Source organism: Myxocyprinus asiaticus, chromosome 9 (genome assembly GCF_019703515.2).
Source record: "Myxocyprinus asiaticus isolate MX2 ecotype Aquarium Trade chromosome 9, UBuf_Myxa_2, whole genome shotgun sequence".
Taxonomy (NCBI): Eukaryota; Metazoa; Chordata; class Actinopteri; order Cypriniformes; family Catostomidae; genus Myxocyprinus; species Myxocyprinus asiaticus.
This window is the reverse complement of record NC_059352.1, coordinates 3,387,442-3,402,193: the sequence shown is the minus strand read 5'-3', so window position 1 is coordinate 3,402,193 and position 14,752 is coordinate 3,387,442.

Below are 14,752 nucleotides of genomic sequence, written 5' to 3'. Positions count from 1 at the left end.
CTACTACTCACACTAATTACACTACGAAATGACATATATGTGTGCGGTTTGAGACACAATTATACAGCGCAACCAGTGTAGCCCGATTTCTGAACAAATGACTCTTAAGAGCTGATTCTTTTTAATCTATACTAATGACCCAATTCTAATTTCTGTTAAAAAAGAAAAGAAAAGCAGAAATAGAAAATACAACAGTGCTAAAAGGCATCACTTCCACAAACACAGAAGCTAATACTGAGAGGATAGAGCAAAGACCAGAGGCGATTTCAAAGACAAATATCACAATGGTATTTTGCAAAGCACCTCTTAAGTTAAGCAAACATAGTGTGTCTGAGCAAAACCATCTGTGGAGAGCGAGCGCTGGCATCAGAGAGGAGAAGAGAACGCCTGCTAATAGAAATAATAACCAGCAGGGTCTTCCATAAAGCCTCTGGTTAGGAGCTCTATTTATGTAAGTGCGGGGCTAGACGGCCTATGTCACCACCCTGACAGAGGGGATAAAGGGATATGGTGGTATCCTGGTTCTGCCAAATGCACAGCTCGGAATAACGTTGCCATGTTGATTTTGGCATCAAGCCTCCAAAGTCAGCGACTCCACGCTCCACAATCTGGGCGCTGGATTCCAACGTATGGCACGGAAAAGCTCCCTCACTCCAACGCATTAAATGCCAAACCACTGCTGTTATTCTGTGTCTTGCTTTAGTGCTGATATTTTCTAGTTTATGCTTCTACCACTCTCTCGTCTCTCTTATTTATATCTCACTTGCCCTGTCTTACATATAGTGGTCTCAAAAATTATTTGGCCACTTAGGTCAAATGTATCAGTCGTTAAATATATTAAACCAAGTGTCATCAGCTCAAATGCTGCTGGAGATTTTCTCAGAACCAACTACTATTTTCTGAGCCATTTTGGCTCATTGATTTTAATCCCTTTTAATCAGCTGGTGTCTTGGTGATTTTAAGGTTACATCCACATTAATATGGATACATTTGTAAGTGTGGTTTAGTTTTGAAATGCTTTCCATCCACACTGTCATTTTAAAGTGTTTTCCATAAGTTCCTTGTCCACACTAAAACATATGAAAACATTTAAATCCCCTTACTGCGCATGAGAAAAATTGCAGTTACATGTACGATCTGAAATGCAATTGTCCTCGTGTTCCGCTGCCGGACAGCAATTCCGAGTAAACTTCCCATCACTTTTGAAGGAATACAATGTGAAGGTCGTTCAAAGTAACATTTATATTTAACGGTTTTAAACTGGATAGCAGACACAATAACGCCACTACAACATGGGCCGCCATCCTGATTGTTTAGGATTGAATGGATAACATGACAACATTTTCAAATATCTCAGTTTTCTAATTTATCAACTTGGGAGAGCGTTTTCGAAAAGCTCAGTTTTCGCTGGACAAAACCGCCGTCTCAGTGCAGACAGAAGGCCAAAACACAGCGAAATAAGTGAAACCAGGACAGATAATGGACAATTGGAATGGACAGGGAAATAATTTGAATAAAAAAATGGATTTTATTTTTCTAGTAGCTTGTTCTAGTTTTGATGAAACACCAAGGAATCCCCAAGGTCTTATTTTTTATTTATTTTTTGTATTATGGGGGGTCTGGGACCCCCCCAACTCCCCTCAATTTGAACACTGAGTTCATCACATTAGTTATCAACATGTTCCTCTAACATTTGACAACCACAATGTGTCAAAAAACCTTTTGCCTTCATTTGGGGAAATGTTTTGCTAAAAATAAATGCTACTGATATTTTGAAAACGCTCAAAGACATTCATTCATTTTTAAGTATGGCTTAAGTTTTCAAAATAGTTTTTGGGCCACTGTATACCATGATGCTGAATGATTACCATTTTCATATATACCATGGTATTTACATGGTGGTTCTTTAACCTTGTGCGACCCCATGGCCTCATGCGAGGACTCGCTATTTTAGATTCGCTATACACAACACATAATTTAAAGTAATTTAAACCCATTGCATACTGTTCAGGACACTCTAAGGAGTCATTTAAGAGTTTAACTTCTGATGCATGAAGTCACGTGACCAAACACTATGGCGTCGATTTCCGTGAACTGCTTCAATGGGCGCAGCACCAACAAAAGTGCCTCTGGTAAGAAACCTCTTCAAATTATTTCACTGAAACCTGTTTGGTTGTAAAGTGTCTCAAGAATCGTTTGATATGCTCCTTTAAATATTTCGTTCATTTTTCACGATTTGGCATGATGATAAACATGAAGTACTCGGATGAGTGCTGTGGAGCAGTTCCAAAAACATGTTATTTTGAAATCCGTGGGTCATTTCACTTCATTTTAATATACATTTTTTTATCTCTGTACAATACGGTTCTATTCATTAACATTAGTAAATGCATTCCTATATATTTACTGTGCATTGTCACATTGAGAATAAATGTATTCATGCAAAAGCTGAAAATTTTTATTTTCAGAGGCTTTACATGGAGTTAGGATGAAAATAAGGTGCATTTCAAACTGTTCTGAGACCAGTGCAGACAGACAGCACACTGGAGGTTAAGTCATTCACTAAATAGGGAGCAAGGGATCAAGGGAGCATTCTATAGCTTTCCTATGAAGCCAAATGCATTCAATACAAACTTCCTATCAAAAGTTCAGTTTCAGGCTGCAGATGATGTTTGGATCACTCAACATGTTTGACAGACATGTGACAATGATGATCAGTACATAGATTCAGAATTTATAATGTATCATTTTATTTTAACATGACTGACAGTGATTGGATGATGCTGGTCATTACTTTGAATCAGAATTAATTATGCTAATTTCTGATGTAATGTCTGTAACGTCTCAAAAACATGAATAATCAACACTCCTGGATACATAAACAATTTGATGAAAAAAATCTGACTTTCTATAGCTTAGTGTTATTTAAAATGTCACTATGAAGTCTCGCTGTCAACATGAGGACATACATTTTAGGAAAACTATTTGCTCTATAATTATTATTATTATTTTATTATTTTTTTGTTTTTTGTTTTTTTTTTGTTTATTAGGTGCTACTAGTTACAAATCAAAAAGGGAAATGAAAAATGGGTCTCAGGAGGTTAAAGAAACCTTGCCCAAACAAAACCATGCATGCACAAAAAAATTTATAAAATTAAAATAAAAAAAGGGAATAGCATGGTTTTTGTTTTGTTATTGAAGTAAATAAGTCTTACTGTGCAGTTCATTTGACAGTCTACTCATGTAAACATCTGACGTCTTCGCAAGTGTAACAGATGTTGGGAAATGTAATTAAATTTTATTAAAGCAAGAATGAATATTGTTTGAACTTACTTGGGAAATGCAAATGTGTTGTTTTTCAAAGGGATAGTTCACCCAAAAATTCTCTCATCATTTACTCACCCTCATGCCATCCCAGATGTGAATGACTTTCTTTCTTCTGCAGAACACAAATGAAGATTTTTTTGAAGAATATCTCAGCTATGTAAGTCCATACAATGCAAGTGCATGGTGGCCAGAACTTTGAAGCTCCAAAAAGCACATAAATGCAGCATAAAAATAATCAATAATACTCCAGTGGTTAAATCCATGTCCTATGAAGTTATCCAACTGGTTTTGAATGAGAATAAACCAAAATGTAACTCATTTTCTTACGATCATGATTTAAAGCTTGATTACTTTTCCTAGTATTTGGTGCATGTGCAGCGCTCTAGATGGCGTTAGGAAGTGTAATCAAGCTTGATATCATTATCACCAAGGAGACTGCAGATGTCAAGATTTATAGAGAGAAATGTATTACATTTTGTTCTTTTCTCACTCAAAACTGACTGGATTGCATTTAGAAGACATGGATTAAACCACTGGAGTCGTGTGGATTACTTTTATGCTGCCTTTATGATCTTTTTGGAGCTTCGAAGTTTTGAACCCCATTTACTTGCATTGTATGGACCAACAGAGCTGAGATATTCTATTAATAATCTTAATTTGTGTTCAGCGGAAGAAAGAAAGTCATACACATCTGGGATGACATGAGGGTGAGTAAATGATGAGAGAATTTTCATTTTTGGGTGAACTATCCCTTTAAGGAAGAGTAACAGAAAAGACAACCACATAATAGCTACTATAACAACTGTTACTGTTTGTGAACAGTACTAATATGGAACAAATGTTCATACACTGTAGAGACAAAGTAGAACATTTCAGAAGGTTTTGATGTGTGTCAACTATTCATGATCCCTCAAGGTGTCTTCTCCGCCACGATTGGCTGACTGCCAAAACATTTCATACTCGTTTGATTCATGAGAACGGATGAAACAGAGTAAAGAGTGAAAGAGAGCGACATCTAACTTATAAATCAACATCATCCCAATAATCATGCTATAATAGATCACCCGGCTCCCCTCCGGTTTGAACATTCTGGACAGGAAAAGAGAAGGAGAAAGGCAGGAAACACAACGACAGCAAGGAAAGAGAGAAGTGTGAGAACATGGACTGCAGACAGACATGCACTGAACGGAAACAGTCAGTATGTTAGTCATGCTACTGATTGTAGAAACAACTCCTTCAGGGGGATCTACACTCTTAAAGAAACAGTTCTCATTTACTCACCCTTTAGTCATTCCAAACCTGTATGACTTTCTTTCTTCTGTGGAATTCAAAAGAAGATATTTTAAAGCTGCTCTTTTCCGTAAAGGAAAAACAATTCACTGTGATCGTGTCTGTCTGTCATGCTTCTAATGGGACAAAAAACATAACTGTAATTCATGCAACTCGTGCGCTATATTTCAAGTCTACTTATCTGAAGAACCTATAATGGATATGCCACGTTCAGCTCTGCTTATAATAAATATTTTTTTCTCTTGGGGGTAAAATATGACACTCCAGATTTGTATTCAGTCCTAGCTTTGTCTGCGTTCAAGGATTGTTTTTTAAAGATTTAAGTAGTGAACAGATTTGTAAACACTTCCTTAGGAAGCAATAGTGTTGTTGGTTAACGCCCTTTTAAGCCCCTGAGGTAACTAGAATCAATGGGTATATAATGTATATTTCTATAATAAGTTTGCTTGAGGTTACCGCAACAGAATGTGGATGAGGCAAATATAAGGCAAATCTCACTAAAACATGCCCGGGTCATATTTCACCCTAACATCAAAATAAAGGAATAATATATATATATATATATATATATATATATATATATATATATATAATTTTTTTTTTTTTTTTTTTTTTTGCATTATGACATTATTTTTAACACAATAAGGGACATTATTAGATGATCTATGAACATAATAATAGAATGTTCAATAATGTAAAGTAAAAAAAATAAAAATAATTTAAATCAGTATTAAAAGCTTATATCAAATAATACAACAATTTATAAAAACTGTATAATATATATAAAAAAATTAACATTACAATATTGGGAATTTGGGAGAGAAAATGCACTTAACGGTCATAAAAATAATGTCACAATGTGAAAAAAAATTTAATGGTCCTATAAAAAGGCTTAATTTTCTTTATGCTATATATTAATGTCATTTTATTATGTTTCCTCTTTTGATTTTGGGGTGAAATACGAGTCATTTTACAATAAAGTTACTTTTTACGAACATAGGTTAAACAAAAATATAAACCAAAAACAAACAAATAATAATGATAAATATAAAAATAATGTTTTGCATTGTATAAGCATATTTAAACCCATCATTATCATTTCTGTCAATCATGAATCATGTTTCTCATTAAAATAATACTAGTATACCGTTAACCTAAAGTAAAAAATACCAATTAAAATCAGCATAAATTAAAGGCAGTGTAATAAGTAATACCACAATGTATACTATAGTGTAATTTAAATAATATATCCTTATTTTGTACATTAAAGTAATGATTATAATTTGTTGTTTTTTTCACATTGATTGGAATTTTGGAGGGATAAAGTGCTTAATTATCATGAAAATAATGTAAAAAATAAATTAAAATCTTGAGGGTCCTAAAAATAGGTTTCATTTAAGTAAACCCAAATCATTAGATTCTCATTAACGTAGTTCTAGAATTCTCAGTAAGTAAAAAAAAAACAACTATTAAAATCAATGTAAATTAAAGATTGTATAACAAATAATGCCACAACACATAAATACTGTTCAATTTAACTATGATGTGATTTTATTTTTACATTACTATTGGGAATATGGGCTTAATCGTCAGTTAAATAATGTCACAATGTAAAAAATAAATCACAATGGTCCTAAAAATAGTCTTAATTTTCTTTATGCTATATATATATATATATATATATATATATATTTATTTATATTTATTTTTTTTTAAATAGGTTAAACAAAAATTTTAAAATTATGACATTATTTTCAAGGCATATTCCAACCATCAGTAATTTTGTCTATGATGAATGTCATTAATGTAATACTAGTATTGTCATTAATGTAATGTAAACAATTACCAATTAAAATCAGTGTAAATTAAAGGTAGTATAACAAATAATACTACAATTTATAAGTACTGTACAATTAAATTTATATATATATATATATATATATATATATATATATATATATATATATATATATATATATATATGTATATATATATATATAGTTTACATTTTTTTACAATAATGGGAATTTTGGAGGGAAAACATGGTCAGTTGTCATGAAAATAATTTCACAATGAAAAATGTTGATTGGCTTGATTTTCTTTATGCTAAATATCATTTCTTATGCTTTTTTCTTTTGATTTTTGCATGAAATGAGACTTTTTTTCTGTTCTTTTTTCCCAGAAAAAATTTAATATTTACATTGTTATTTTTTCACATTACAGTAATGGGAATTAGGAAGGGAAAATGTACTTAATTCTAATGAAAAAATATTTTTCTTTATGCTAAATATAATTTAACGCTATAATAAAATACTAAAGAAACAAATAATAACCTATTGTGACTTTTAATATAATACACATAAAAATTCCATCATCGTACAGTATCTTATAATGATAAACTGCTCTAATGCATGTCTTCATGTGCGGCGTACACATCTGTGCCCGTAATACGCTCCATAAATGCCTTGATTTTTAGCCCCAGAGCTGTAGGTCATGATGCAAGTGTTTGTATGCCTCGTTCGGCTGGAAGCACAATCATGTGTTGCTGATTAAACTTGTGCGCCTCTTTGCTCTCATATGGGCTTGAGTATGAATCAGGCTCTGAAATTCACCTTGATCCACACACACACACACACACACACACACGTGCGCTCACCCCCTGCCCCGGGGCTGTTTGATTGACAGGTTGGGGTTGTGTGCTGGGATTAAGTCGAGCCAGGGGTGGGAGGGTCAAGGGTGGGGGAGGGGGATTAGGAGCAGTGGGCTTCATTAACCCGATTGTTTACACAAGCGGATCCCAAGCAATGAGAGCTTTTCCTTCCCATAACATTCCCCTTAAACCCCGCTGCCACTGAGCCCGTCCACTGTCTCAGAGAGACTATTAGTGAGCTGTACGTGTTGCACACTGTGGAGTGGGTGTGTCGGACAGGAGATCCTGAATGTCTGCATGTCATTACATTAAATAAAAATGATGTATTGTACGTGGAACCTGCTAATATCATGGTATTTTTGGTGTGTATTGATAGTTCTAAATTAAAGGAATATTCCGCGTTAAATACAATTTGAGCTCAACAACAAAAAATGCCACTTACAATGGAAGTGAATGGGGCCAATCAGTTTCAAAACTATAGCCACAAGTCCGAATGGCTTCCACAAACAAATTATTCTCACTGAATTGCTTAAATTTGGACATTATTAACCGATCAAACATCACAATTCTGCGCATACTCCTCAAAGACACCTCCTTATATATCACTGAAAGGGGTGAGAACAAATCGAGAGAGCCATAAATTCAGCTCCATTGACCCATCTCGGACTTCAAACGCACTGACTCACTCTCTCACTCCAGTACTGAACCCTCAGGTCCTCTTGAGCCTTAAAAACAACACTGGGATCTATTTACACTCTTTCACGCAGACTGGCACAGAGAAAGAACGAGAGAGAGAGAGAGTGTGTGTGTGTGTTTACTTTCTGTTAAATAGGCTTTATCTGAGAGTGAAGCTTCCAGAAGAGCTGCTATCACCTCTCGAGTGGCTTCTTTGTTTAGACACTGCAGGGCTGTTGTTTTCTTTTGCGCTGAAAGGGAAAAGTAAATTAGTCTTCCCTCCTGGCTGACGGAGCGGTGTGAATGGTGTGTGTCGACACAGGCTGGGTGTTAGATGGTTTTGGGTGGGCTAATGGGCCGATTTGCCATCTCTTTGGCAGGAGTTAACGCATACTGTCGGCCCTTATTGAGACGTGCTCAGCTTCAAAGAGCTGCATGATGCATGGAGACACTAAATGTTTAATGCGTCTGTGGGCAAACTCCTCAGCGTGTTCTTTAAATGGATGTACTGTAGTGGGCTGGATAATTGTACTGTATCAGTTTGTGCATTGTTCATTCAAGAAAATCGATATTGAAGGTTTGCCTTAGTCACAGTTTACTTTCTTTGCTTTCTTTTTTTTTCAAAATGACATCAGAATAAGCGATAAGTGATTATTGTGATTTTCAAACATCAAATGATCCCGTATTTTAGCGGTGAGACGCTCAAGGGGATCCACACTGCTCAGTTTTCCAACAAAATGGGAAATGGGAAAGGCTCCAGGTAAAGGCGAAGTAAATGCAACAGGAAAATATTACACCCCAAAAAAAAAAAAAAAAAAAAAAAAAAAAATATATATATATATATATATATATATATATATATATATATATATATATATATATATATATATATATATATATATATACTTTTACTAATTTAATTTTGTTAATCATTAATTTAATTTAATATAATTTAATCATTATCTTTTAATTAAACATAACCATATATATATATATATATATATATATATATATATATATATATATATATATATATATATATATGCTTAGGTTTAATTAAAAGATAATGATATTCATGCTAAAGCATAAATATGTTTCATTTTATTTAAGATCTTTCAATTCAATTTGATGGAAATTTATGTAAGAAATTGAAATTCATAAATCTTAAAAATAGGCTAAAATATATTTTTTTGTGTATTATTGTATAAAACAAACAAACATAATAATAATAATAATAATAATAATAATAATAATTCAGTATTAATTTATAATAAATGTAAATTTGTTATAATAATAAAATTAAAAGGGTCCCACACAAAAAATGTTTTTTTAATAAACATATAGGTGACTTATGCTTTTTATTAGGCTACAATCAATTGTTGTATTTTGGTGCATATAAATAAAAATTATTAAATATTATTCGCCATAAACCTGCCTTCACTGTTATTTTTAACTAGATTTTTACATCATGCTTTACATTTTTTTAATCTACTTGGTTTAAGTGGCTGTTTGGATGAAATTATGGTTTTCCTGATTTATTAAAAAACATTTAAAATACAAATTAAGCCATTTTAGAACATATAATTATTGAGATATGTATCAGATATCGTCAACTGAAAAATAAAAAAAATATTGAGATGCAAAATTTGTAGCCATATCGCCCAGTCCTAGTTTGGAATGACATGAGGGTGAGTAAATGATGACAGAATTTGTATTTTTGGGTGACCTATTCCTTTAAATTTGCATGCTTAAATGTTTGTGTTTGGTGCGTTGGGTGTATATTATTAGCGAGGGAATGCAACATTCATGTGTAACAGGTTTTAAAGATACTGTAAAGATCCAATAGTAGACACCTCTGGGCTGCCCAAATCACCACTCAGAATGTGGAATTCCAGACAGGAAAGAGGGATGAAGGAAGAGGGGAAGAGAAGACAAAAAAACGGTTTAGGGCCATCTGGTGTTGATTTGGTCGGGGTGCTGTGGACATGAGCGAGGTGGGCTTGCATTGACTAAAATACCGCAGGAAGTTGCCGTTGTTTGTTTTTGAACAGCAAGTAGGGTCATTAATTGATGAATGTGCGGTAAGAGTCCTTAATGGCTATTTGGGCAGGGCAGGATGAAGTGTAATTCCAAATTCCTTCTCATTACTTCTCATTACTTTCTAAAACACTTTCACAGAAAGTTTTTTTTTTTTTTTTACTAAATGTAATTATATTACAGTAACTAATTACTTTGTAATCATATTACACTCAACACGTGCAGTATGACGTTTTAAACCATGCATGCGTAAATGTGTCAACAAGAGATTCTTCTGTACCATAAACATGGCCATCAGTGGGCAGGACTTCTTTCATTTATTTACGAGACTAAGGAGACATGGAATAATGTGAAAATACAGAGTGAGACATGTCCCAAACTAGACAAGACAATAAAGACCTTGTTAATAAACGGATAGTTCACCCAAAATATGAAAATGTTGTCATCATTTACTTACCCACGTGCTCTTTAGAATCTGTATGACTTTCTTTTTTCTGTGGAACACAAAAGGAGAAGTTAGTCACAATATTAGGGACTGACAGCTTCAGTCACCATTTAAATTCATTGAATGGAAAAGATGCAATAAATGTGAATGGTGACTGAGACTAACATACTACCTAACATCTCCGTTTGTGTTCCACGGAAGAAACAATGTCATACGGGTTTGGAACGACATACTGTATAAGAATTTGGTCTTAGAGGTCTCTCCGTTTGCTAACTGACAGAATGTAGAAGCTCGCGACTCGAGTCCAGGATAGGGTGGAGTGCAGACAGTGGGGTTCCCTTGTCCCCCCTTTCAATGAAAACTAAAACCCCTGAAGCTTGGCTAGTGAACTATAAGAATGATGGTCTGCTGGCAAAAACTCTTCATGCAACAACGAAAACAGGGTTTGTGTCATCAGCGTGCAGTTTAAAGAGAACGTGAAATCAAAACTGTTCATTAATGCATGTTATTCTAAATAATAATCTTTCATCAAAACGCACATTTTCTTTAAAGCAACTTAACATAAAGTCTTTAATAATATTAAACATCTGTACATTGTTTTGAAGAAAATATGAGTTGTTCTTGCCTTTAATAAATAAATGATTTTCCGGATAGCTGCCAGGGTACTGCCATTCTGTTGCTAAGTTGTTCTGAGCGACTGATAGCATGTTGCTATGTAGTTGCTAGGTTGTTCTAGGTGGTTGTTGGGTGTCTGATTTCTTTATTGACTACCTAAAATCTTAAAATTATATTTCACATTGACTATAGTTCTATTAAACACATTTTATTCCCATTTAGGGATATTAAATGATAAAAAATGACACTGGAATGTGTAAAATGAAGCTGGAGTTTTGTGTGGCAAGAAAGAGTACATGTGGTAAAAACGGATTTTGAGAATGAGAATTTGTGACTAAACTGATAACAAGTAACCAAGTTGGGATTTATCTTTATTTCAGTAGCTTCTCTGTTTCTGACATCACCGTCTCTCAGCGGGACGGTCTGACAGAATGTATGGCACAACTTGATGCCCAGAGAGTCTGAATTTGCATGAACCAGAAGCCTGAGAGCACTGCCAAGGAAAATTAACAGCAAAGTCTGTTTGGAGAGAGAGGGGGAGATGATTGGCCAAAAGCAATAGTCCATTATATATACAGTATATATATATATATATATATACACACACATATGTAATTTTTATTTTTATATTTTATTATAATTTTGTATTTATTTTATATTGCATATTGGTAATATATAAATAGAATATATTTTAGTTTTAAATATATCTATTGATAACGATATTTTGAAGGACCTCTGTTCGTCTGGGAAAGGAGGAAGTGGGAGCCGGATCCACATTCAACAAAACTTTAATTAGACAGAACATCAAACTGAAAACACAGCAACATAAACACACACACACACACACACACACACACACACACAGAGCCGCTGCTTGTGTCTGTGTCTCTCTCTCTCTCTGGCATCCCCGGCTCCTCCTTTATCCCTCTCCCGCTGATTGGGCAATTCAATCCTCACGACCCGGCCACGCCCTCCTCCTCGTCACAGAAAAAAAAAGAAATACATCTGATGTATATTTTTTTCAACATTGAAACTAGAAAATCTAATCAGGAAAACCTAACTGTAATATATCATTAAATTATGCAGTAGTTTTATATATACAGTATATTATTTATTATTAAATGATGTATATACTGTATACATTTACATTTTACTACATTTTTTGATATGTAAAAATATATCTGATATTTTGAAACATGGAAAAAAGAAAATATAAGCAGGAAAACATATTTCAATATATAATAAAAATATATTTTATACTTCATTGCCAAGCATGCTTACACACACAAGGAATTTCTCATGGTGACAGAAGCTTCCAGTGCAACTTATATCTTATATACATACAGTGACAGAAAAATAATAATAAAAAAAATACGATTTAACAGATTAAAAAAAAAAAGATAGAAAATAGAGAAATATACAATAGCGCAATAATGTTGTACGAATATTTTATATGCAAATATACAGTATGTGCTGGTGATGTATTGAAGAAGAGGTAGGATATGTTAAAGAATATAAATGAAATATGGATATAAGTAGGAATGGATGATATGAATATTGCAAATGGTTGTATTGACCAAAGGAAAGTATTTGGGGGCAGTTTTAACTGTTCATAAGGTGAATGGCCTGAGGGAAGAAACTGTTCTTGTGCCTGACGGTTCTGGTGCTCAGAGCTCTGTAGCGCCGGTCAGAAGGCAACAGTTCGAAGAGGAAGTGTGCTGGGTGAATGAGGTCAAGAGTGCTTTTCCAGCCCTTTTCCTCACTCTGGAGGTGTACAGTTCTATCAAGGTGGGTGGGGGAGCGCCAATAATCCTCTCAGCAGTCCGAACTGTCCTTTGTAGTCTTCTGATGTCTGATTGGTAGCTGAACCAAAGCAGACCGTTCTAGAAGTGCAGAGGACAGACTCAGTGACTGCTGAATAGAACTGTATCAGCAGCGCTGATTTTTACATATGATTTACATATGCTTCACATATTCAAATGTAAAACATATTGTAATTATTAATTATTCTGCTATATGTTTGTATACTTTGTATAATCTATTTAAATAAAAATTAATTTCAAGAACAATTAATTAATGTTTTGATGTTATGACTCTTATTCCACGCAAAACACAGGAAGTCGGAATGTTGTTTCCGAGAGTTCCGTACTCTAGGAACGGCCGCATTATGCAGACACACTGACAAGCGGCATCTCCTGTCAGACATTTTTACATCGGCTGTACAGCTGAAAACAACTTACTTCACAACTTTGTTGGCACCCCTCCGTGAACATTTCACCTGGAAAATGGAGCTCACACATGTCCATATGACCAACAACAGTTACCACTTTGGCCACCGGGGGCATAGTTTGGCATGTCGGTAAGCTCAGACCGATTTTACCAAAAGAAAAGTCAACCTACTGTTTCCGATTTCACTGTAAGATCAGTCTGTTCCACAATGACATCTTTCTACATGTGATCGTTAAACAGCACTTGAATAAATTGGAGAGTTTAGAAACGTGCCTCTTGATGGTGGCCAGACGTTGGCTTCACTCCACTAGGGCACACAGAGAAAGTTGATGGTAATTGGTAAAGACAAATGTTTGATTTAGTGAGGTGTTGGGCTGTGATGCACGCATACTTCAGTGAAGTGTTTGGTGGGTCTGTGTTCCTTGTGTTTGCCTGGAGTTTCTGGTTACTGTGTGTTTGAGTAGATGGAGAATGTGTGCTGGCGAAGAGAAAGACATTTTCTGAATAAGAATGTGAGCACTGCTACCATTGTGTCTTTTACCAGGACTTGGCAATATGGTTGTGAAGGTGTTCTGAGGGAGGGTTTTTTTGTGCATTGCTATGCCATTGCTAGGGTGTTCTGTGTGGTTGCTAGGAGGAAATACATGTGATATTGCTAGGGTCTATTTTTCAGGAAAAACATCTGACAAACACTTCCATTTAGCATGCACAGAAAGCAAAAATGGCAATTTAAATACAATACAAAAGTAGAGAAGAATTTTGAGAAAACACTCTTGGCTCGTCCTCAATATTATGATGTATGAAGAGCTCCAGGGAAAGTTACAGCATGCGAGGTGAGCGTCTAAAGAAGAGAATGACTCTAATGGCCTTTTAGCACACGGGAGGACAGGAACATTGATTAGCTCAAGTTCATCCATCCCGCAGCCTGTCAGAGAGAATTTGTGCTAGAGTTCAGATGGTCTGCTGTGGTTTTGGCAGATCAGTTAAGGATCTTGGCACGTGTCCATTCACTTTCTCGATCCAATAAGCACTAATCTAATGGCACTTATTTTCTGTCTAAAGTGGGCAGTTCTTGGCCAGAATGAGCTGCAAAGTGGACCTCGAGTCAGTGGCACAATTCAAAAATCTAGCTATGTGAGAGTACGGCCACACTGACTCAATAAGGTGTGGTGTTATTCTCAGCTCATGATGCGGCTGGGGATTATAGTGATGCCTCAGTGAGCAAGAATGGCCTCAGACTCTGTTTAATGCGAAGACACGGCCCACATCAACAGATATTCAAAACTCTACAGGGAGGGTGTGTCTGTGTGTGTGTCCAAAGCCCTGAGTGAATAATGACGTGTGTGGTAGCAGGACATTTATAATTCACAGTTCACTTCTCACTTACGGACCATTAAAATTCAGAAATATCATAGTAAGTTTGACTGCTGTAAGTGTGATTGACTGGCAAGGCTAGAAGATGTAAAAAGCAGATTTATCAATAC